The sequence below is a fragment of the Pelodiscus sinensis genome, chromosome 4, assembly GCF_049634645.1.
Source record: "Pelodiscus sinensis isolate JC-2024 chromosome 4, ASM4963464v1, whole genome shotgun sequence".
Lineage (NCBI taxonomy): Eukaryota > Metazoa > Chordata > Testudines > Trionychidae > Pelodiscus > Pelodiscus sinensis.
Genome location: NC_134714.1, coordinates 36,940,284 through 36,965,840, shown reverse-complemented (window position 1 = coordinate 36,965,840; position 25,557 = coordinate 36,940,284). Strand labels below are relative to the sequence as shown.

General features: G+C 41.7%; 1 long non-coding RNA gene across 1 annotated transcript; it reads left to right on the top strand.

Annotated features, from left to right (window-relative positions):
- The first annotated feature begins 3,744 nt into the window (after positions 1-3,744).
- Positions 3,745-23,320, top strand: LOC142828969 (uncharacterized). The gene is made up of 3 exons (XR_012903158.1): positions 3,745-3,934; positions 22,898-23,019; positions 23,111-23,320. It is a non-coding gene; the product is annotated as an uncharacterized LOC142828969 (long non-coding RNA).
- Positions 23,321-25,557: the final 2,237 nt, after the last annotated feature.

Here is a 25,557-nt window from a genome sequence, read left to right as displayed (position 1 = left end):
CAGATCCAAGAATAAATAAGAGAAGGAGGGGGAGAAAAAAGGGGAGAGGGAGGAAGAAAAAGAGAAACAGTGAATAGATAGTTCAAATAGTTACAAGAGGCTGTTAAGAACCATTAACACCTCCATTGTTTGTTTGGTTGGTTAAGTCAGGCTTCATCTATTACTGCACCCTTCTTCAGCAAAAGCTTATGCGAATGAAGCATGGAGTAGAATATTGCCGTGCTTCATTTGCGTAATTAATTAGGGGCCGTTTTTGCGCAAGAGGCTTTTGTGCAAAAAGGATCTGTGTAGACCGCTCCTTTTTGCGCAAAACACCTCTCTTGAGCAAGATTGTTCTTCCTGAAAAAATGAGGAAGAATGGCTCTTGCACAAGCGGGTTTTTTGCACAAAAGGGAGCTGTCTACACAGATCCTTTTTGCGCAAAAGCCTCTTGCACAAAAACGGCCCCTACTTAATTACACAAATGAACAACGGCAATATTCTACTCCATGCTTCATTTGCATAAGCTTTTGCAGAACAAGGGTGCAGTATAGCCGTAGATTCATTAAAAGGTGGAAGATAATGTGGAAGCCAAGACCATTAGCATAAGAATTAAATTTGTGAATTAAGTTAAGTTTCAATCCTTCTCTGTGTATTTGGCTTGTGGAATTGGTCTGAAACAAAACGTCGACTTGGAGATCCATTAAAGACTGTCCAAGAAGATTAAAGTGTTCTTTAACAGATTTTTGTGTATTGCCTTTTCAGATATCTGATTTTTGTCCATTAATTCTTTCATAAGAATGGCCAAAGGTCGATCCAGCCCAGTACCCTGTCTGCCAACAGTGGCCAATGCTAGGTGTCCCAGAGGGAGTGAACCGAACAGGTAATGATCAAGCAGTCTCTCTCCTGCCATCCATCTCCATTCTCTGACAAATACCATTCTTTACCCATACTGGCTATTAGCCAGAGCTCGCCAAGCGGCAGTGAGTCCTGCTCGCCAGCTGCGTGGTTCTGCACTCTGCACATGCACAGATCTCTCCGCACCGGCTCTTCTAGGGTATAATCTACTCCCTTATGCCTCATGCAATGAGGTTTACAGAATTGGTCAGAAAAGGCTTTCCTTGTCAACCGATCCCCGTCTAGACTGCCGCTTTTTGCTGGCAAAGTGCCGCATCGGCAAAAAGCGGTGTCAATTTTTATTTAAATGAAGTGCGGAATATTTAAATCCCCGCTTCATTTGCAATAGCAATGTGCCTAATCTACATCCCTGTATCAGCAGAGGGGTGTAGTTTAGACACACCCTTAGTCAAGGGGCGGGGATAATTAACAGAGGCTTCTAGATTTCAAACCTTTAGAAACTCTCAGCTTCCAACTGCCAGCCACAATACATGCTCCTTCAAACAAAACAAACAGACAAACACAAGCTCAGCACACAGCAAGTAACCCCCAAACACGCACTACAGATAGCCACTTATCTCAAGGGTCCTGTATTGCTCCTCCTTTACGTGGAGAACTCCCTTTCAAAACTCCCTGTTTGCTATTTCCCATAGAGATTTTCCAGTTTGGCCAATATACATTGGAGTGGTGCATTGGTGGCATTTGATGGCATAGATCACGTTAGTGGATATGCAGTTAAATGAGCCTTTGATTTGGTGGCTGATGTCATTGAGTCCAGTGATGAAATTGCTGGTGTAGATGTGTGGGCAGAGTTGGCACCAGGGATGATTGCAGGGGTTGGTTCCTGGATGATTATGATGGAAGTGTGTTGCGTGGTTACTGAAAATAATTTGTTTGAGGCTAAGGGGTTGTCTCTAAGTGAGTCAGCTGAGCCTGATAGTAGATATTGAGTTGACCAGATCAAGGTTTTGGCTCCTGCTGATACCTAGTTGGATGCTACCATCCTTTGGGCAAGTATCTTTTAAAGCTACACCAGAATATTTCAAAGAACTGAGCAAATCAATTGAAAAAAAAATCCATTAAACTCCCTTCATGTAGAAACAGATTTGGCATGATCTGAAGGAAAGAAAAAAAAGCAAAATGAGTGGGTATTTTTATCAGCCATTTTTGCTAAGTTAGTGAGCACTGAGGTGATTCTTGAAATCAGGTGTGAATTGGAGCCATTATGCTGTAAACCTCATTCCACATGCACATGCTTAAATCCCAACCCATACATAGCTAGAGTGTCAAAGTTACCCTACATGACAGAATTGTGTGAGAACCAAAACTTTGTTTCCATGGAAAATTTTGATGTTCCAATTTTTTGAGGGAACTTTTTAAATTATTTTATTTTATTTTATTTTATTTTATTTTATTTTATTTTATTTTATTTAAATTCTAGGCACGGCTCTGACAAGCTGGGAAACTAAGCAGAATAGGGAACCAGACAGGCAGCCTAGGAAGCTGGATAGCCCAGAGCCAATTCTAGAGAGTGTGGTGCATCACTGAAATTCCCCATCTTCCCACTTCCCTGCAAATATTTAATCTGAAAGTAAATTTGAATTTGACTTGTTCTTGAATGTTACATATTTGTTTCCACTATCAGTCAATTACTTAAACTTTACTAACTAGAAAATACATGAAGGTACATTTTAGTGGCAAAGACTGATAGACACACTGATCTGTGTGTGCAAGAAACACAGACAGCATTTTTCATCACACTTGTGAATGTTAAGGGGAAAGGGACAATATTTTATCATTTTTATTCCATGTTTTGACTAGGGATGTTTACAGGTAACCAGTTAACCAGTTACCATTACCAGGTGGCTGCTCTGGCTGGGCTGTAGTGCTCCTGTGTGTGACATCCCGGGGCAGACCCACACAGATGGGTGCTGATCTGACTAGGCTAGAATGCTGGGGAGGGGGCTGCTCCAGCCCCCTCCAGTTCACTATAACCAGGCTTATTGGTTAACTGGTTAACTATTCGCATCCCTACTTCTGACAGATATGAATCCCTCCCCTCATGTAATCTGCTACATTCAAAAGCATCCCAACAAGAGTGGCAAGCTGCACTTATCTATTCTCACAATTACAGTGCATTTTCATTAAATGGTTCTCCTGAGGCTACTGCTCCTATTGTGAGTCTGTTGCAGGCTTCTAGCTCTCAACTGCATTGAAAGTCCATACCCCTTTATGATGCTCTACATCACATTACAATATGTTTCTATGCTGACTCTTCATCTCCCAGAAAGGCCTCTCTGTGGGAGGGGTTGATACTATAATAAGAATGCCAGTCACACACAGAAAAATTCATGTTGCACAGATGACATTCCGGAGGCATTAACACTGTTTTACTATAAATGTTCTAGTATAAAGCAATCCTGGTGGGAAGGGGAGCTTATTAGTAGGAAAGGCAATGAAGCATCTTCCCTAGATTATGCCATAAGGCAGGAAAATTAAGTTTTCTCTGAGGAGTATGGAATCATTTCTCTGGGAATACACACTGTCCCATATCAGATCATACAGCAGTAACAGTAAATAACATAATAAAACTTTACCTTGTAAAGAGCCTTTAAGGAAATGTGCAGAGCTCCATAATATGTAATAAAAAGCGAGGACATTTAAGAAGAATAGGCAAGGGAGAAACCTGCTGTGTTCCAGACACAAAGAGCTGAAAAGGAGAAGGTTCTCGCATGAGTAGAAGTGAGCATTTGTGAAGCAGGAGGGATAAAGGGAAAGATGAAATGAGAGAAAGGGGAAGAAACAAGTTACCTGGAGAAGACTGTAACAAATCCATAGAGTCTATAAAATCAAAGAGGGAAATTTTGACCTTTACCCTGAGAAAAAATGAAGAACAGGCATAATGTGACTGCATTTCTTACAGAGATGAGAAAGGAGGACAAGGCACTCCACACAATGTTGAAGTCTAGACTTTAGAGAGCTCTGCCTCTAGGGAAACTAGTGATGAGAGACTGCATAATCAATGTGAAAAGAAGTTAAGGAATTCTGAGATGAAAAGGTATGTCTATATGTTTACAAGCTCTTTACCAGTGATGCAAATAGCCATCTTTTCTCCCCATTTCCTATCCCTTTTAGCTCAGATTTTATATGAAAAAAAAATAATAAGATACATATGTGGAGATATTACTCCATATTAAATGGACTTGAACATGATTGATTCACACAAGAATGTATATATGAACTCGGGCATCAGTGTTTTGCTCTGGATTAAGTTTAAACTCTTTGGACTATTTTTACTATTTATATCTTAGTAGCACCTAAATTCCCCAGCCATAAACTAGAACCCTATTGTATTGAACATTATCCAAACGCATGACTAAAATCATTCTCTGCTCTTTTGTTTCTAAATTTTAGAGTTTAAGTTTGAATTCAATGGTAGTGAAATCTTGTGAGATGATCACATGAGTTTGTGGACCCTCAAAAGTGGCAGTCTCCTGAAATTTGTGCCCCATCTGAACAGGAAAAATAAACCAGAACCAAGACATGATGAAAAAGATTTATGAATAATTATTTTTTTCTTTTTTTTAATGCAAGATTTGGGAAGAGTATGGTATCCTAACTTTTTTCCTGGAGTACAGGCAGTCCCCAGGTTACATGGATCCGACTTACATCGGATCCCTACTTACAAACGGGGTGAGGCAACCCCGCACTAGCTGCCTCCCCCCAGCAGACCAGGGAGACGCAAAGCTAGCGCGCCCCCCCTCCCCAGCAGACCAGGGAGATGCGGAGCAGCTTTTCTCAGCAGACACCTCAGCTTGAGAATAAAGGACTGGGGGAAGTGAGGTGTGGAAGAATAAACCTGAGCTCTGGAGAAATGTTTGGCTAGAGTTTCCCCTACAATATGTACCAGTTCCGACTTACATACAAATTCAACTTAAGAATAAACCTACAGTCCCTATCTTGTACGTAACCCGGGAACTGCCTGTAATTGGTGTGTGCACATATGTAAAGAATAACAGTGAGATTGCAAGCAAATGTATGAAAAAGGTTAAATTTTAGACCTCCTGAGTTTTACAATGTTTTTTTAAATAATAATTAGAAAGTATGATTTTTAATATGGACATAGTATACTTTTGCTATATGGAGGGGGTTTTAATAGCTTAAATATTTACATTTCAAAAGTAGCAAATGAGCATTCTTTACATAGCTCTCTTTCTTTCTTTTTTTTTTTTTGAGTTACATACAATGCCAGTGTCAAAATCATATAAAAACACATGTCAAATTACAGTACTAGAGGTCTGAACAAGGCAAATATTGCCAAATATCTGGATATTGTTTTAGCCCAATAATAAATTATGAAATATATTAAAAATCAGACTGTGGGTGGCACTTGTCTGTGTGGAGATCCCAAAGCCTTCTATCCTTTTTATACCTTCAGCTCTATGCCACCCACAGTATACTTCCAGAGATCTACTGAATTCAGGGAATGATCCCTGCTAATATCCTGTATGGGCAAAAGCTGCTCCCAAAGTGGTAGGAAGGCGGAGAGTTTGTGGATCATCATATGAGCTATGCAATGTACTTTATATTCACAGCTGCAGGGGAAACATGTTTAGTTTTCTTTCACATGTGTTCAGTAATGGAATAGATTTTACCTATTTGGGGTTAGAGATGAGCAGTTTGTTAAAACATCCTCATCCTAGGGTATGTCTACACTACAAAGTTAATTCGAACTAACAGACGTTAGTTCAAATTAACTTTGAAAGGCGCTACACTACCGCTCCGCTAGTTCGAACTTAATTCGAACTAGCGGAGCGCTTAGTTCGAACTAGGTAAACCTCATTCTACGAGGACTAAGCTTAGTTCGAACTTACTAGTTCGAATTAAGGGGTGTGTAGCCCCTTAATTCAAACTAGTGGGAGGCTAGCCCTCCCCAGCTTTCTCTGGTGGCCACTCTGGCCAACACCAGGGAAACTCGTATGCCCCCCTCCCGGCCCCAGACCCTTTAAAGGGGCATGGGCTAGCTACGGTGTCCATGCCAGGTGCAAGCCTGCCAGCACCCAGCTAGCAGACCCTGTACCTGGCACGGCTTGAGGCAGCCACCCGATGCCCCCTAGCCCTCCCCCTCTTCCCGGAACCAGGCTGGTGGCTCCCGGGAGCTTGCCCGGGACCACAAGAGGCAGGCACCCGCCTGGTCTAGTGCGGACATCGTGGACCTCATCCACGACCTCCACACTAGGCACAGGAAAGTGGCCATCTAGGGCAGGAGAGTTGTCAGCCTGACCACCAAGGAGCAGGTGTGCATGAAAATCAAGGTGGTCCACTGAGACCTGTGACCCTGAGCCCTGAGCTTACAATGGCCGTCCTGGGTCAGACCAAAGGTCCATCTAGCCCTGCAGCCTGTCTGCCAACAGCGGCCATCCCTAGGGACCCTGGAGGGGATGGACCAAAGACAGTGACCAAGCCATTTGTCTCGTGCCATCCCTCTCCAGCCTTCCACAAACTTTGGGCAGGGACACCACTCCTACCCCCTGGCTAATACCACTCCATGGACCCAACCTCCATCACTTTATCTCACTTCTCTTTAAACTCTGTTCTAGTTGTAGCCTTCACAGCCTCCTGCAGCAAGGAGTTCCACAGGTTGACTCTTTGCTTTGTGAAGAACAACTTTCTGTTACTAGTTTGAAGCCTGCTACCCATTCCTTTCCTTTGGTATCCTCTAGTCCTTCTATTATGGGAACTAATGAAGAACTTTTCTTTATGCACCCTCTCCACCCCACTCATGCTTTTATAGACCTCTATCCTATCCCCCCTCCGTCTCCTCTTTTCTAAGCTGAAAAGTCCCAGTCTCTTTAGCCTCTCTTCATATGGGACCTGTTCCAAACCTCTGATCATTGTAGTTGCCCTCCCTTCTCCCAACCTCTCTATTCCCCTCTCCCACCTCCTTTTCCCAGTCTCCCTGAGTTTTGTTCAATAAAGAGAGATTCTATTTTTGACCACACATTTTCTTTATTTTGTACATCAGGAAGGGGGGCTAGGGAAGGGTAAGTGGAAGGAGGTGAGGGAGGAATGGGGTACGAGCCCCTGATGGGGAGGACTGGGCTGGCTCTGCGGGCTTCTGGGGATGGAAGCTCTCCTGCAGCCCCCCAATTGCCCCCTCTTCCCAGATGGCAGCCTGCGGCAAGTGCAGCCGGTCCGATGGCCGAGTGCTGTGATGTGCCCAGTGTGGGCACTCAGGGCACTCCAAGCCAGGACTGCTTTGCAAGCGGGAAACCCCTGAGAACTGTCTGTCCGGGGTGGTCGGGACCCTTTAAGCACAGCCCTCGGCTAGCCTGAGGCAGCAGCTCCATGCTCTAAGTCCTCATCTGATGCCCTGCCGGCACTGCTTCCAGCCATCCTTAACCCCAGTTCAGGGTCCACTTAATGTGGACATGCTAGTTCGAATTAGCAAAACGCTAATTCGAGCTAGTATTTTAGTCTGGATCCGTTAGTTTGAATTAGCTTAGTTCGAATTAACTAATTCAAACTGAGTTAGTTCGAATTAGCACTGTAGTGTAGACATACCCCTAGCTAGTAGTTGGTGCTGCTACCACAGAAGCCTACTAAGATTGTAAAATGTTGGCCTAATTGTTCTTTCAAATCAGTTTTACTCCAGGGTAACTCATTTGACTTCAATGGAGTTTTAACTAATGGATAGTTTGCTAGTGAAAGTGAAATCAGGCCTACTGGGTTATATAATATGGGATGCTTACTCCTGAAACAAGGTATCCTTTCAAATCCAATCTATCTAGACATTTACAATATGCTTATCCACCAAGAATCTGAAATGGAAACAAAGAGATAGACTAGCACATACATGCATTTCAGAAACAGCTCCTTTTTACTCAGAAAGAAAAAAAACCCAGATAGTTGTGAGTGTGTGTGTGTGTAGGGGGGAAATGTCCCTTCATGCTTCCAGTACAATCAGATAAACAAAAGGAGTGGACTAAAAAAGAAAGGAGGAGGAGGAGGTGGGAATCTGGAGATTTTTCTGTGTTTTTTAAGAAGGTAGGTTCCCTAAGAACATGTTGGGAGAAATGCATTTAAATCTTGTACACTGTATCTTGGGGTCTATATGATCATCAGTCTGGGTGTGTAGCTTCCATTCATATTAGTGGTGCCAGCTACATATGCTCATCTAGGGGCAAACAAATCCCTTAATCTTGTCCTGGTATTAATAGCCTATTAAGATCATATTACAAAAGCCTTTCCGATTGATGTCAACATCAGAAGGAAGCTTCAATTAGGAATTGTTTTAAAACATTACGGAAGGATTTTGAATCAAAGGTTTAAGAGTTTTATCATGTAGGAGAGCTAGCTCTGATCTTCCCTAAATCTTCTCCTGCTCTAAATACTGTATTAAATCAATGAGCCTTAGAGTCTCAAATTATTGTGTAATTTGGGCTTGTGAGATTACTGTTATGTGTTTATATTATTCCTCCTGAAGACAGTCCATTATTTCTGATTAATTTTAATTAAGCCAGCAAATGGCCTTTTATCTCTATACTTCCAGTAGCAGCTCTGTACTATCTAACATTTGTTTGAGTTTAGATTTAATAAATATCTCCCGCTTAACCCCTGCAGCAACAGTGTGAACCAGAGAGCTGGTAATGAAGATGTATGAAGATAAAAACAGGAGAGCATTAGAACAAAATGGATTAAGTAGGCTGAGAAGTCTGAAGGACTGGCATTTTGCAGGGAGCCACAAGCAGTCTGGGCTCAATAAACATCAGACTGATTAGGTGGTTTCCTTTTTGCAAGGTCACGCTCGAGAGACAGTATTTAGGGCTTTAGCCACATAATGCAATGTGTAAAGCAATGCATGGATGGTGTATGGCTCTGTTGGCTTTTACTGAAAAGAATCAGATCTGCTTACATGAATGTGACTGTCTCATGGCCTTCTAGTAGCAATTTTGGAGATTTTTCAAAGGCTTTGATGACAGGAATCATACCCTCTTTAACTGAAAATCTCTTCTTACTAGATAGCTGCAGAGAGCATACATAGTAAGTTGTTGCTCACAAACAGATAACTCACTTGTTATAGTAATGATCTCACAGCATTAAAGTTAATAGGAACTTAGCTACAGACTTCTGTAAATGTAAGATCAAGCCCAAAGTCACATTCCTGTGTTTCAGGATCACCCAGGGGCTTACTTCGGGCGGCTCCTAGTCAATGGCACAGCAGGGATACTAATGCAGGCTTCTTGTCTCTCCTGGCATCACAAACCACACTGCACCCCAGAAGTGGCCAGAAACAGGTCTGACTCCTATGGAGGTGAGCAAGCAGCTCCATGAGGCTGTCACCCACAGGAACCACCGCCCCAGCTCCTATTGTCTAGTTACTATCCAATGGAAGTGCAGAGCTAGTGATTGGAGTGGAGGCAGAGTGCAGAGTCCTGAGATCCTCTCCTTAGAAGCTGGACCTGCTGCTGGTCACTTCTGTTGTGCAGCGCAGTGTCATAACACATTGAGACTAGATGAGTGGTTTTTAAAGATCAGGTCATGACCAAGCCTCAGCTAGGCAGCACTGTTAATGGGATTTTTAATGGCCCAGTCATGACCCATGCTTTTGAAAAACACTGCCTTATAGGCAATAAATACATTTTGACATAATGGTCTCAATTATTGCCTGTTGTGACTCTACCAAATAGAATTGCAGTATAAAAGAATTTGGCCCAAGGAATTTTGCAGCAAACTGCCCAGCTCTCAGGCTAGGTCTACACTACAGAGTTTTTGCTGAAAAACATCCATTTCTGTGCAAAAACTTGTGGAGTGTTTATGCCTCAAGTGCATTTTAGCGTAAGTAAAACAAAAGAACACGGGGTTTTCCAGTGTAGGTATTCCTCCTTCTACGAGGAATAACTCCTTTTTGCTCAAGCGCTCTTGCACAAAAAAGGTGCGTGTGGATGGGGAAAGGGGTTTTTTTGCGCAAAAAGAAGCAATTGAAAAAAGCACAGGTGCTCTGGTGGCCATTCTGTAAATAGCAATTAGAGTTTCCTTTTGAGAGAGCATCCATGCAGTCTGGAAGCTCTCTTGTGCATAAGCACATAGCTTTTTCGATGCGCTTTTGCAGTGTGGAAAAGATCACTTCTGCAAAAAGCTTCTTGCGCAAGAAGTGTAGTGTAGTGTAGACATAGCTTCTGACATGCAGAGAAGGTGTTGAAAGTTGTGTAACTGAGTTTTAAGAGCTATGTTGATTGTACATCGTTACTCTACCTCTCAGATTTGGAACACTGAGCATTGTTGTATCCATAAAACAGACCAGCTGGCAACATTAGGAGCTGAACCTGAGAGTGAAATGGTGTGAATACATAAGAACCCAGGAATGGAGCTGGCTGTAGATTCAAACTAAGGAGTCAGAGTGATAACCACCATCATTTTTGTTCCTTTATATTTCTTGTGACTGTTATACTAACCCAGTGAAAGTTGATGTAGTTAATTAAAAACATATTTGTTTTCTGGACTGTTGGAAGGTTTGAACACTCAGCATCTGTCCCAGCCTGTGAAGAACTGCATGTTCCATCTGGTCTGAGATTTTCAAAGTCACCTAGAAGATCTGGGCATTCAATTCCCTTTCATTTTAATAATAAATGGGCATCTAGAATCCTAAGGTTTCTATGCAAACCTTAACAATGGCTCATATATTTGGGATCTATTAGTTAGAACACTTAAGCATGTGCATTGTTTTAAGCATGGGAGTTTGCCTAAAAATATGTGCATGCATAAGGCTGGGATTTTCAAAAGAGCCTAAAGGAGCGAGGTAAATAAAACCTGTTGAAATTCAGTTGGAATTCCTAAATGCTTGGGTCTCGTAATTCCAGCCTGAATATTTTATTGGTTCAGGGTTTTGGAAGTATGTAAACAATGTGTTACTAGTGTTAGTGTTACAAGCAGACAGCATGTATAGTATGCACTTTACAATGCAAAACTGTTATTTTTGTATCTTTCATCTAATGACTGCTTTGTATCTACTCAGTTTCTTGAACCTTTGACAATATATTGTTCAGAGTTCGGTAAACGTTTTCCTTCGGAGCACAATAGAATAGCTTTAAGATCCAGTGCAGATAATCAGAAGGCATTTTATGGGAAATGAATTTTTCATTTAAGAGATTTAAGGCACCCAGTGGAATTTTTCTGGCATTTTTCCAAGCTCCTGAGTGGGCACTATAAAACCACTGTAAGTCTGATGTAAGGAAACTTATACTTACTGGTTCTGTGGAAGATAGGAATGATGAGTAGTTGTGTGAAAAATCACATCAGAGAGAAAAGGGAGATGGACAGAGATAACTACCTCAGAACTATGAGATTTTGTGTGTCAACTGTCAACACATACTTCAATACTCCCCTTGTGCCTGTACCCTTGTCCAAAGCCTGTCTCTGTTGCTATCTCAGTTGTAGGGAGATAAGACTTACTGTTTTTGGAAGCACCATGGATGAGGAATTAGCGATGAAGCTGCTCCAAGGTAAGTGGCAAGAATGAAGCAAAATGCCAGTTCAGTATACTGAGTATTTAAATAATTGTATGAACAAATACAACTCCATAGGGACATTTGAAGTTAAGGATTTTTTTTTTTTAATCCAGATCTTTCTTTTCAAGTCTGACAAGTAAAATTTGGTGCCTGAAAATAGGAATTTAGGGCTAGGTCATCAGCGGGTATAAACTGACGTAGCCCCATTGATCTCAGTCTATACTAGCTAAAGATCTGGCTCATGGAACCATATAATTGAGCCCTCTAGTCTAGAGTCATGTGACTGACAATAGTTAGCCAATGTATTCCTGTGGCACCTCAGAGACTAACAAAATATATATTTATATAGTATCATGAGCTTACATGGGCAAAACCTACTTTATTAGATGATGAGCTAGAAAGAAATAACAAAACCAAAGTTGTTTATAACTGAAAAAGGTCAATTGTAGGACCAGTGCTAATGAGGCTAATAAAGTAGGCTCGAAGTATCCCATACTTTGCTTTTAGTGTAACAATGAGGTGTTAAAGGCAAAAGGCAAGAGAGACTGGCTTTATAATGCAACATCCACTGAATGTCTTTGTTCAAAGACTTTGTTTGTTCAGGGAAACAGTGTCAGATTTGTAGATGAATATCAGTTATGTACTCCCTCTCTGTAACTGGCTGGTGAAATTCCCTTGCAGAAGAATGGCTACTTTTAAATTCATGATTGAGGGCAGTGGGTAGGAGTGGCTGCCCACTGACCATGAGGGGGAGCTGCCTCTCCCGGAGACAACCAACCTACAGTGCCCAATCAGAATAAAATGTTCCCTTACAAGTTTATGTGTATTTCAGAGAGAAGTGCAAAAACTTTGCAATGGACAGTGAGGGAATACTCTGCCCATATAGGAATTTTCTTACCCTGTTATTTAGATACTGCCTTATCCCCTGAAGCATGAAAATGTATGCCCTTTCTAAACTTTTTTAAAATCCTCAGCAATTTTTTTGCTGTTTATATAAACGTCCTTTTTAAAATGTTCTGAATTCTGCTGTTCTTTGGCTCAGATACATCTTGTTGCATGAATACCTCAGGCTAACTGTGTGATTTTTTTTTACATGATGTATGAGTAAAGAATTCATGATGGGTGAACCTCAAAAAATTCACAGATGTTTCCAGAATTCCAGACCATTAGTCAAACCTCTCTGGTGTAGAAATTGTTCAGATAAGAAGTTCTTGTGATATTTCCCATATGTCCTAATTCTGAGTCAGATCAGAAGTATGTTCTTTATCAGTATTTCCACTTTTGTCCGAAACCAGGAAGTAGAGATGCAACAAGAAATTTATACATATGAATCTATCAATATATCAAGTTATATTTTAACATTAAATAATATGGGGTTAACCTTTCTCCTTTTATAGGAGAAAAGCCTCACTAATGATATACATTAATTCTGTAACCTTATGAAGTGATGCTTTTGACAGGGTTTACTCAGTTTTTATTCTTGACTTTTTCACGCTAAATGATTGGAGAGCTACCTTTGCACCCCAAAGTGTTTTCTCCTCTCTGCAGCTCACATTGCTACTGATTTAATAACACATTTTTGCATGTGTGTCCTTCATACTATTACACTTCCAAAATGCTAAATTCCCTTATTTGTTAATAGATCTGAAACACAAACCTCTCACAAGCCACTGTGGCCTGGTCTGCACAATAAAATTAACTTAACGTAAATAGCCTTGCATCGGCCTGTTTCTGCGTGGGTCTACTCTGAAATTTACACTGTTTGAGCTGGAAATGGGAGATAGGGGATTGATGACTTATTGACTATTAGTTCTGTTCAATCCCTCAAAGCACCTATTATGTGATTGGTGCCTGAAGAGAAAGAGAGAGGGAGCACCCAATTTAGCAACTGACTTTTTAACGGGACCACGGGGCACCTCCTTAGTACTGCCATGAGTCACCTGTCCTGGCACTGGCCACTGTCAGAAGACAAAATACTTGGATAGATGGACCTTTGGTTTGTCTCTGGCTGAAATAAGTTACCCTTTAGGGAGAAGCAATAAAATTGCCTCCGCAAACATTTTAGTGTCAAGGTGCATCCTGTGTCAATGTTAACAGCCCTCAAGAAGATGCCCCACAATGACTCATTAATGACTGCTTTGGTCCCAATTGTAAACTACAGTGCCCAGGGATCATAGAGACCAAAAGCCATCCCCTCCTTTAAAACTGAGTTTTTTGGAAATGTCTTTTCCCAGTTGCCAACCTCAGCAAGCAGCTCTTTTATTGTATGAAACTTCCCAACTCACCATGTCAGTACCATGCAGTAGACGTATTGCTACCTGGAGTGGACAGGCAATATTACAAAGCACAACTATGAACCAGCCATAGAAACGTTGTAAAAGATACATATGATTGTACAAAAGGTGCAGACAAAAGGATGACAGGGATCAGCAACAGTGCCGTATAAAAGTGAAAAAAAAATTCAGACCTGCTGCTGGGGGTGGGCAGTTTGCAAAAATTTTGATGGTACCCAAAATGCTCAGAGCTTGCACCCCTCCCCACTCAACCTCCCCTACCCCACAGTGTAAGGCTGTGGGAGGGAGTTTGTGTGCAGGAGGGATGAGAGGTCGAGTTCAGGGGGACTTGGGTATAGGGATATAAAATACCATTTAATTGGTTAACCAGTTAAACATGTTGTTTAACTAGTTAACTGATTAAAGGAGGGGCAGGTGGTCTAGAGTGCCTCCCTCTGCCCCCCACCCCCAGGACTGCATCAGCCCAGCAGGAGTAAGTCCTGCTTGTAGCATGCCTGAGCCTGCTTCAGACAGGGGCTATAATGGACATCTGGAGCAGCCCCTGCCTGTGGTATGCCCGGTTAACCTTTCGCAACCCTACTTGAGTGCCGGTGCAGGCCCTGTGAGAGAATTTGGGTGCTGGAGGAGGAGAAGGAATTTGGAGGCAGGATGGAGGTAGGAGTATGGATATGGGGTGCAGGGTCTGGAGAGAGTGGATTGCACTTGAGAATGTGGGGAGAGTGGTGCCACTCTTAACTGGGGGAACCCTCCCTCTACCAGGGGCTCCTGGAGAGATTGGGGTCTCCAGCTGCTTCTGTAAGCATGCCCACATGTTCCCTCATCCTCCCTGCTACACCATGCATCCTCTGGCCCCACCTGCTACCCTGAATGATTTAAAACACCCTACTGCCAGTAGTGCACTGCTGTTAGAGTGGCTTCCAGCTTCTCCTTCACCCCAGCTGTCTATATGTATATCCCCACAGCAGTGGGGAGGGAAACATGTGTCTCCATGGGCAGTCATTGAAGATAGAGTTGGGGGGGAAGCAAGCCCTCAGCCCCACCCACACCCCATCCTACTGTTGAGGCCCTGTTGCTGCATCCCTGCCCCCACCATGGGGAAGCAGCACACCCCCCACCACTACCATGGGGAGGGAAGGAGGAGGAGTGGGTATGCATATGGCCCAGCCTCCCTAGCCCTGGAGCATGGTAGGGCAGATGCTGGAGGCAGCAACACTCTACCCCCAGAACACCTACAGTAGGTATTCTGGAGGCAGATTGTGGGCAGGTGGTTTGGAAAGGCTATGCCTTCCCCCATCTATGATACTGGACACCCATGGATGTCTCCATGCTGTGCTCTGCTCCATGTCCTACTGCATTCCCTGCCTAGCTGGCCATTCCCTACAACAGCCCACCAGCCCACCAGTGGGGTCTGTCCCCAGCATCCATCTCCCACTCCCTGAACACTCCTGGTCCACCTGCCCACATCCTACTCCAGTCCCCCTCCACATAATCTGTCCCTGACACCCAAGCTGCCAGTTGCTCCTCATCATAGCCTCACATGGGAGGGAGGGGGCCGGGAATGGACTGCCCTTTGCCCAGCATGGGCAGGAGTGGTTGCTGGGGGTGGGACAGCATGCCACAAGACGCCAAGAAGCCCCCTCAGGCAGCAGCTTGTCAGGTGTGAGATTCCTTCCTCTCCACTGGCTCCATAGGAAGCTCCCTAGTCATGCCTTGGGGGAGATTGGGAGAGAGAGTCTGCCAATCATGTCACACATCCTTCTCCCTCTTGTGAACCTGCTGCCTCCTGCACTGCTCATTTGCAGCTCTGCATGAAGCAACGTTTAAGCCAGGGAGAGAGGCAGCAGCTTCCCTGATTCAAGAAGCCTGGCTCCAAACATTGCACAGCCTTGAATATTCTTGGTGCCTGGGGACCTCTGGGCCCATATAACTCACCACCTCTGCCTGCTGCTTCTATAATGACCTTCATGCAATTATTGGTGAAGCTTCCACCAGCACCCTGTGACCAAGGTGGACACCTGGGAGGAGCCGGTAAGAGTGACTTTTGCTATGAACAATGAGGAGAGAGGAGCCATATTGGGAGGCCATGAACTGTGCCATGAACTTGTTTGAGATTCTAACACAGTTTAGTTAGTTCTATTAGTCAAGCGTGGATGAGCCTACTGAAGGAAAAGGAATCAGTCCCTCACAACAAACCTCTGGCAACTTTAGCAGTAGAGTGTGTGAGTTAGTATACATTTATTGCCCTTCTTAATAGCCACATACGAGTTTATTCATGGTGTTATTTACAATAAGCCATTGATGCATCTCAGATTGTGATTGAAGACCTCCAGAGTGAAAGGGAAGCACTTTCATTTCAAAATGAATCTTTAATTCCCCCATACATTTAATTTTGTTAGAGAAAAATAAATATGCCTGAGAATTCAGTTCCTAGTGAGTAGAGGTCAGTGTTCAGCTTGTATGTTTGAGTCTACAAGGACTTAATTTTTGTTTCAATTAATGAACTGCCACCACTTTGCTTGTATCATGCAAATAATAATAATAATAAAGAAACCTTCACAACCTGTAAGGGGTTTCTGAAATACATTTGTTACACCGGTGAAAGAAACAACATTTGTGCCAGTTGCATTGAAAATGTTTCTTTAGCTCTGGGCCAGTTGTAATCAATAATTAGCATAGGTTGCATGCCAAAGCCTGCATGTGACAACCTTCTAAGAACAGAATTAATATGGAACATAAAAATTGCCATGACAGATATGAGCCAATAGCCTATCTAGTCCAAGTCACTGTCTCTTAAACTGGTCAAACAGATATGTAATTAAATGAAATAGATATCTTCATAATGTCAATTACTGTGCAGTGCTATAACTGTGGGAGTACCTGTGTTCCTTTTCACCCACTAATGATAAGCTTATGCCTTGAAGCATGAGGATTTATAACACAATAATAGTTTAGCGAGAGTGCTGAGCTGGAACTACAGATGTCTGCTCTTTTCATTCTTGTGGTGGATGAGGTAATATCAATTTTTTGAGCAAACTCCTATTGAGGAGGGAAACAAGCTTTAAAGCTACACAGAGCTCTTCTTTGGGTCTGGGAATGTCTACATTGCAGTGAGACACCTGTGACTGCTCAGCTAACTCAGGCTCATGGGCTCAGACTAAGGGACTGTTTAATTGCAGTGTAGACATTTGAACTTAGGTTGCAGCCCATACTCTGGGATCCTCCTACCCCACAAGGTCCTAGAGCCCAGACTCTATTCTAAGCGCAAATGTCTAAATCACAATGAAACAACCTCTTAGCTTGAGCCCCAAGAATCTGGATGTATCTACACTGCCTGTGCCAGCTGATTCAGAGTATCACCACTAAATACAAGATCGAGGAGATCATACTTCAGCATATTCTATGGAACCATTCATAGTGAATGCTGTGCCACTCTGAGCACTTTTCTCAAACCTGAACAAGAGCTCTGTGTAGCTTAAAAGCTTGTCTCTCTATCACCAACTGAAGTTGATCCAATAAAAAAAATACTACCTTTTCCCAGCTTGTTTCTCTAATATCCTAGGAGTGACACAGCTACTATACTGAATACAACACTTTTTATTCTTGTCACCATGGAATGCTCACATGAAACTTACTAAGTTATTTGACTGTGAATCCCCAATTTGATTATATGATGCATAAAAATGAAGGTCCTCTTACAAATCTGTTAAACGGGAATAGACCTCAGCTGCATAATTTAGACCTGGATTTCCAACAGTCTTGTATCCATTCCCAAAGCTCTGGACTGTTCAGTTCCAAAGTATTAGTTTGGACTATCCAGCTCTAATTTTAAATTTGTTCTAATTTAATTATTCTGAGTAACTGAATCAGAGGCATATACCAATTAAAGAGCCCTGAAAAATCTGTACTATTTTTAACCCCACCTTAAGCCTATTTTACATTCTAAAAGTGTAAATGGGCCTCAAAAGTCCCTTCATTAAATAGTGATTTGATTTAACTCACTGTTTTCCCTTCTGCTTATGCTTGTATGATCTAGGAGGAGGGACATTCCCTGGCAATTCATGACTGGCTAGGAAAATCTGAGGGTCCAAAATTTGATATTGGGACAACATCAGGTGTATACCCCAATTGTCCTTCTCCAATTCTGCAAAACAAAACAAAAAAGTCTTACAATCAGCTATTTGACTACTTTGGACTAGCACAAAAGTATCAGAATGCATAGCTAAATTTGAGCCATTAGTTACAAGGAAAAGTCAGATAGAAACCACTCCCATGCATAAATGATGAAAAATAATTAGCATGTAATACCTCTGACCTGAGATTCAAAAAGTGCCCTTTCAACATGGTTTAATCTGCACTGAGATGCAGGTGCAGAAGGTATCAAGTAAACTGAAATTTAAGGTCAAGATATTGATATGTTGTTGCTGAAAAACTAAAGAAGCTCCCTCCCCGCAAACTTAAAAATTGCATTTTTTTACACAAGTTGGTAGCAAGTTAGGAATAGAACTCACTAGTCCTGACTTTGTTGTTCTTGCTCTAACCATCAGAAATTACTATTGCATTTGTAAAATTTGGACTATTTTTCCTAACTCTTCACTCCTTCCCAGTCAATCTGTCAAAATAGTGGGCCGTGGCTCTGCTGAATGTCATTATGTACCAGTAAGCTGCTAGTTTATTTTCAATGTTCTGTTTGCTTTGTAGTACTGTATTGAAATTGGTCACCCAGGAACATTGATTCTGCACAGTTGTATTAGATCAGTTGCATAGTAGCTATTTGTTAAACATGCTAAGAAATTTCTGTTGGATAAAAGGAAATGAACCAACAAACTGCTTATGTAAAGTAGATATTTCTCTACTTTGGCCACACATAGACCAGAAATTTAAAAGAGTTATGATTTGTTTTAATAATATTTTCCTTACCAGTGGAAAAAATGCTTTGACATTGCAAACTTTACTGTCATTTTAATATTTTAAAAGCAGTTCAGTAACTGAAATATAAAGGTCTAAAAATATTATTTTCTCCTAAGAAAATATATGAAGTCTCAGAGAAGAGGGCATTTTAGCGACTGAGACTGCTGAAGGGGAGGCGGGCTCAGCCTGTATGCCTCCCTTCCCACCACGTGGGGTCAGTTTGGGTTCTCTGTCCAATAAAATGTGTGTGGAGAAAAACAAAAAAGAGATCCTTCTGCGGAATTCAGCTCGTGCTCCACAGGCCGGCTCCAGCAGCAAAAGCAGCAACAGCATCAGCTTCCAGTGAGGAGGGAAGGAGGGGGGGAGGCTTCTTTCCTGTGAGCCCAATTGCACAGCAAGTCTTGGGGCTTTCTCTCCACCTGCCCTCTCCCAGAGGGAAGCCAGCACTAGTGCTCCAACCTCATAAGAGATGGCAAGGCTGCAACGCTAGTCAGGGCTCCCTGCTGTGGAGGAAAGGAGAGGGGGGCTGAGTTCCAGCTGCAGACAACCTGCAAGTGGACTTGGGGGACTACAAGAGGGGTGCATTCACATCCTTCGCACCCCCCGGCATATGGGCTTGGAGAACTTGGATATGAGTCAATGAGTGCCCTTATTGCCAAGAAGGATAATGTAATATTGGGGTGTATTGTCAGAAGCATTGCCAGCAGAGCAACTGAAATAATTATTGCTTTCTATTGATAGGAAATAATTATTTCCACCTCCAGCCCAGCCCCTTCTGCTGTGCTCCTGCACCCCACAGAGACACAGGACAGCGTGTCACACACACATTCCCCACTCCCGACCATGGGGAGGGGAGAGGAGTGGAGCGGGTGGGGACACACACTCGCCCCAGCTTAAAGGGGGTGGGGGAGGTGTGTGTCAAGAATCCAGCCTCCCCAGCCCTGGAGGAAGATGTGCCACGCAGTTCAGCCCAGCCTTTCCAGCCCAGGAACAGTGAGTGAGGGAGGAGGGCATGCCATGTGGCCTGACCTGCCCCAGCCTTTCCAGCCCCAAGGAGAGTGGAGAGCGTGCAGCAAGGCCCCAGGGGCCCCAGGCCCAGAACACCAGGAAGGCAGGCGCTAGGGACAGCAATACTCCGCTCCCAGAATATCTGCATCAAGTGTTCTGGGGGCAGATTATGGGCAGCACTATGACTGGCAGTTTGGGAAAGCAAAGCCTTCAGCCGCCTAACATACTGGACGCCCATGCCAGTGAGGTTACATCTAGGCTGTGTCTAGATTGGCAAGTTTTTCTGCAAAATCAGCTGCTTTTGCGGAAAAACTTGGCAGCTGTCTACACTGGCCGCTTGAATTTCCGCAAGAACACTGACTTCCTACTGTCTGAAATCAGTGCTTCTTGCGGAAATACTATGCTCCTCCCATTCGGGCAAAAGTCCCTTTTGCGCAAAGCTTTTGCACAAAAGGGCCAGTGTAGACAGCTCAGATTTGTTTTGCGCAAAAAAGCCCCAATCGTGAAAATGGCGAGTGGGGCTTTTTTGTGGAAAAGCGCATCTAGATTGGCACGGATGCTTTTCCGCAAAAAGTGCTTTTGCGGAAAAGCGTCCGTGCCAATCTAGATGCTCTTTTCCGCAAATGCTTTTAACGGAAAACTTTTCCGTTAAAAGCATTTGCAGAAAATCATGCCAGTCTCGACGTCTAGCCCTGGAGTATTGTGTCCAGTTTTGAGTCCCCACTCCCCGCCACTACAGAAAGGATGTCGTCAAATTGAAGAGAGGGCAATGAGAATGATTAGGGGGCTGGGACACATGACTTATGAGGAGAGGCTAAGGGAACTAGGTTCATTTAGTCTTCAGAAGAGAAGAATGAGTGTGATAGCAACCTTCAACTACCTAAAAGGAGGTTTCAAAGAGAATAGAGTGAGGCTACCATCAGTGGTGGTGGTGTCTAGGCTATTGTCGGTGCTGTTGTCAAAGGGTGGTGAAACTCTGGAATGGGTTGCCTGGGAAGATGTAGAATTTCCATCCTTATAAAGGTGAGACTTGACTAAGCCCTGGCTGGGATGATTTTAGTTGGGGTTTGTCCTGCTTTGAACAGGAGATTGGGACTGTATGACTTCCAGAGGTCTCTTCCAATCCTAATGTGTCTTGAATGCTTACTCATCATTGTGTAATTGGCCTGCCTCAAATAAGAGACATATTAGTTTTTATTCCTGGTATAAAAAATTGAGCTTCATCTTTTCTTCATTTTTGTAGGTATACATCTCTGAACTATTCACTTAAGTTTCTCATAGTATAGTTGCTCTGAATGCAAGTCTGATTCCCTAGAAACACAGATTATGAAATATACTTCATCCATTGGTTATACATATAGCCCGCAGGTGGGGACAAGACTTATCTGTATCTTATGCCTATACACTTCATACCAATCTGCCAGGAATGTATAGTAAAGATAGGAGCTACTTGTTGGACTCCTTACTTCGGACTGGCTCATGCTTAGGTGAAGCAAAACTCAAATATATTCCCTCTCAGGCTTTACTTTGTATCTTTTCAGAAGCCTTTTCCCCCCTTGGGAGAAAATGAGGCTCCAGGCCAGAAAATCACAGATCCCTTAGGGAGCCATAGGAAACCAAGAACATGAATATAAAGGCTCTGCCACCACCATGGCCACCTTTACTCCCTGGCAGCCTGGCTCTGTTGCTCGCAGGACTGTGTTATCTTCCATCTGCTTCGGGAGCTCCCTATTAAAGTGGATTCCTCACTACGAGGCATTTCTGAGGAAAATGTAATATAGTGCCTGTACTTTACGCTGTAGTCTTGATGGATTGGTGGGGATAGCAAGGATTCCTCAGGCACAGAGATGAGACACAGAATAGCCTAACCACCCCAAAAGCATGCTCTTTTAAATTGGACTGGAAATCTGTTACTTCCTAGTACTTGTTTGGGCAAGAAATAAAGGCCAGCTTTCTCTTCTGGAAATTCCAAATGAAAATTATCAGCTGCTTGCACTTGTAAAAGGCCTGGTTTATACAAAGTTTTTGTCCTAGTATAACTGTTTCAGCTGGAATGCTCTTTGTATATATACACCAGAACAACCCTTTTCGCAAACATAATTATATCAGGATTGTTTATTCCCAAATTTATACCAGTATAATTGCATGTACACTATAGGTATTGTATTGCTTGAACTATTCTGGTATAGATAAAGCAATACAGTGTTTGCCTGAACAAGCTAATATTGTATTGGCCTATTTTGGTTCATGAGTCTAATGGGCTGCCAAGTGAAAGCAATAGAGGAGAACAAAAACTAAAGAGGCCACGTAAACTATTCTAATGGAGTTTTCTGTAATGCCTTTTAGTGTTTCTTCCTGTACTTGGTCACTTCTTCTTCCTGTCTAATCTGTGATCAGGAAGACAGAAGAATGAAAATAAAGATATCAAACGTAAACCTCAATCTTTTAATTTAACTTTTGGATGACACTTCTGTGGCAATGAAAGGGAGTGGTTAATTCTAGATTTGTATAAATCAGTTTGCCTGCTCCTCCTTTAGAGCTTTACAAGCTCCATTTCACTCCCTTCCTGTTCAAGCCTCCTTCCTGCAGGGTACTGCTTTTTGGCAGTCTTCAGTACATTATGAGGGATAGAAAAATATTCATTTTTGCTTTGTTGTGGGGAAAAAATATGTTTTATTATCTGCCTGTTAAATTTAACAGGAATTCGAAACCAGTTTCTACAAGTCATGAAATAATAATAATAATAATAATAATAAAAAAAAAAATCACACCCTGAAAAGTACATTTGACTGTTGGTTTGCTAAACGTCTAAACAGACTGTCGATTATTATGGACATAGAGTCATGTCTGCATAAAACGTAATTATGACAGAAACAGCATTCTGCCACTTGCTTTTTCCATCTGTCTTTTGACTTTTCCCCCTGAAGCAATGGGAAAGTCATTGTATTTGACACAGTGTTTATAGCAGTCAGGTTTACTGCCACTCAATTTAAGCAGAAAAATAAATAAATAAATTCACTTTATAAAAAATAGCGGTCTCTTGATAACATTAACCAACGGAGGAACTTGTGCCCTTGCAATCTGTTCTATCATTTAATTATACGGTTTCTAGACTGCATGTGCTCAGAATGTGAACTGGAGGGTTGACTAGATCACCTAACCAATTGGGCTTTTCTATCTCATGTTGCTAATTATGGAATATTGGGTTTGAGCTCATTATCTAACATAAAAAGCTTTAGAGGTTTTTATAAGGTGTTTTCCTGCCTTATACGTAAGTTTCCTGAATTTTCAATCTGTCTGCAGGTCTCCCTTTCAAACACAGCAAGAAACAAATGTGTTTGAGCTACCAAGTAATAAAGAGACTGGACCCCTCAAAAGGGATATGTATCCTAATATCTGTGGATTGGGTGTTCATATCTGCTCAGGTCAGTAGTGAGTGACTAAATGTTATTGTTATGGGATGTCGTCTTGGTTGTCCAAGTGAAATGATACAGTAGAATTCTATCCACTTCCTAGTGCACAAATGATTATGTCAAAGTGGACTCCTGCTGGCTGTCTCATCAGAAGGGCAAAAGATTATATGAGCCATTGGGAATGAGCCTCCTTCCACCCCTGCAGATGGTCCCTCCAGATTAGAGGTGATATTGCCAGGTCTGTATGGATGAAATTGTCCTGTTGCTGACCTAACTACATATGATTTGGAAGATAAATAGGATTTTGGTTCCAGCACATCCTATTTGGCATTTTTCAAAACTATTAAATTGGATCCAGTCTTTTTATAGTCTAGTGAGAGTAGAAAATTGGATACCGTGGCAGCCAATCATAGGAGAATCATTAACATTACCAGTGCAGTGAAGACTGACTCCATTGTGTTGAAAACGTTGAATTTTGTGGTGACTTCAGAAGCAGGAATTTTAACCTTGGCATGGTGAATCTTAAGAAGAACCATTTCCCTTTCCTGTACCAGAAAAGTATGCAATCAGTGTTTTCCAGTCCTTCAGGGATAGAAAATGTCCTTGGTGGTGAATAAGGAAGTATCTTTTGAGAAATTAACCTCAGAACAAGAGTGAAATCCTGGCTTCATTGAAGACAATGGGAGTTTTGCCATTGACTCCAGTGGGTCCAGAATGTTACTTCTATGGGCATGGCTAAACTACATTTCCCTTTCGAAAGAGGAATGTAAATGAAGCTGATTGAAAATTCAAATGAAGCGTGGATTTACAAATCTTGTGCTTCATTTACATAATTGCATGAGAGTGCTTTTTCTAAATGAGGTTTACAGGTTCTTTCGAAAAAAGGTTTTTTTTCCGAAAGAACCCAGTCTAGACTGCGGTTTCTTTTTAAAAAAACTCTTTTTTGAAAAAGCACTCTCACACAATTATGCAAATGAAGCATGAGATTTGTAATTCCGTGCTTCATTTGAATTTTCAATCAGCTTCATTTACATTCCTCTTTTGAAAGAGGAATGTAGTTTAGACGTGCACTTAGTGTGAAAATTTTCCCTCCTTCATAGTAGCACTGGTCAAAATAGCATGAAAAATCGCTTTCAAATTATGCTTATTGTTGACATATTGATTTTTAAATAGAATATTTTGATCAGCTCAACAGCATTTAGAATATTGCAGACTTTCAAAAGTCAGAAAAAAAATCGATATGTCAACATTTGAAAAAAATCTACTTTTTCTAAGATTTAACATGCCTAATCTTTTGCACCTTTTCCCACCTGGAAAAGACTTCATACCTCTTCGTCCTGTATCAATTCTTCATCCTTATGAAGAAAGAGGACAATTTTGATGAAAAGTCCATTTAGATTCAGTGATGAAGTGAAGGCAGCAGTTGGAAATATAAAAACAATATATAACAAATGGAAAAGAGGGGATAGCTAGCAATTTATAAATTAGAAGTTATGAATTACAGAAAATTGAAAAGAAAAAAAAGGTTATTAAAGAAAAGTGCATAGCTGGCAGGCTCAAGAACAATAAGGATTGTTAAATGAATTAGGAGTAAAAGAAATCCTAGCAATAGTATAGTCTCAATAATAGGTGGAAATAGTAAAATTGTTAATAATGATCCTGAAAATATAGGGGTTTTAAAGAAGCAGGATGGTGTATTCTTATTATATGAGGATGATGAAGTACTTTCCAATAAATTACTAACCAAAGAGGATGTTAGACAACTTCCAAAGAAAAACAATTTTAAATCACCAAGCCCAGATAACCTAAATTCAAGAATCCTGAAAGAGTTGGCAGATCTCTGTCCTGATTATGTTAATTATTAATACAGTTTGGTATTCTGATAAAAAGACTGGAAGCATGATAATGTGTCAATACCCTTTAGAAAGTCAAGAAAGATGATTCTGGCAGCTATTGGCCCTTGATCATGGTAGCAATTCAGGGCAAAATGATGGAAAAGCCGATATAGAATTCAACTGATAAAGATTTAAATACTAGGAATAAAATTAACACCAATGTACATAGTTTTAAAGAAAATATGACTTGTTAAATCTGATTTCATTCTTTGAGGAAATTATTAGTTTTCTTGATAGAAATAACTGAATAATATAATAATTTCTAGGGCATTTGATTCAGTAGTGCTTCATAGTCAGATTAAAAGAACTCTACATAGTATCAATAAAGCTCACATTAAAAGGATTAAGAACAACTGGCTAAACTGCAGATTTTTAATCGCAGTTGTCAATGGGGAATCATTGTTGAAAAGAGATGTTTTTAATGGGAATCTTTAGGAATGGCACGAGGCTAGTAAATATCAAGGAGACAGGTATTCATAGAGATCAAACTAAATGTAATTATTAAAGCCAAATGCAAAATGATACATCCAGGAACAATGAATGAGTTCAAACCTACGTAATAAGGGATTGTATCCTGGAAAGTAGTAAATCTGAGAAGAATTTAGGTGTCACAGTGGACGGGAAGCTCAGAATAAGATGCCAGTGTGTTGCTGTT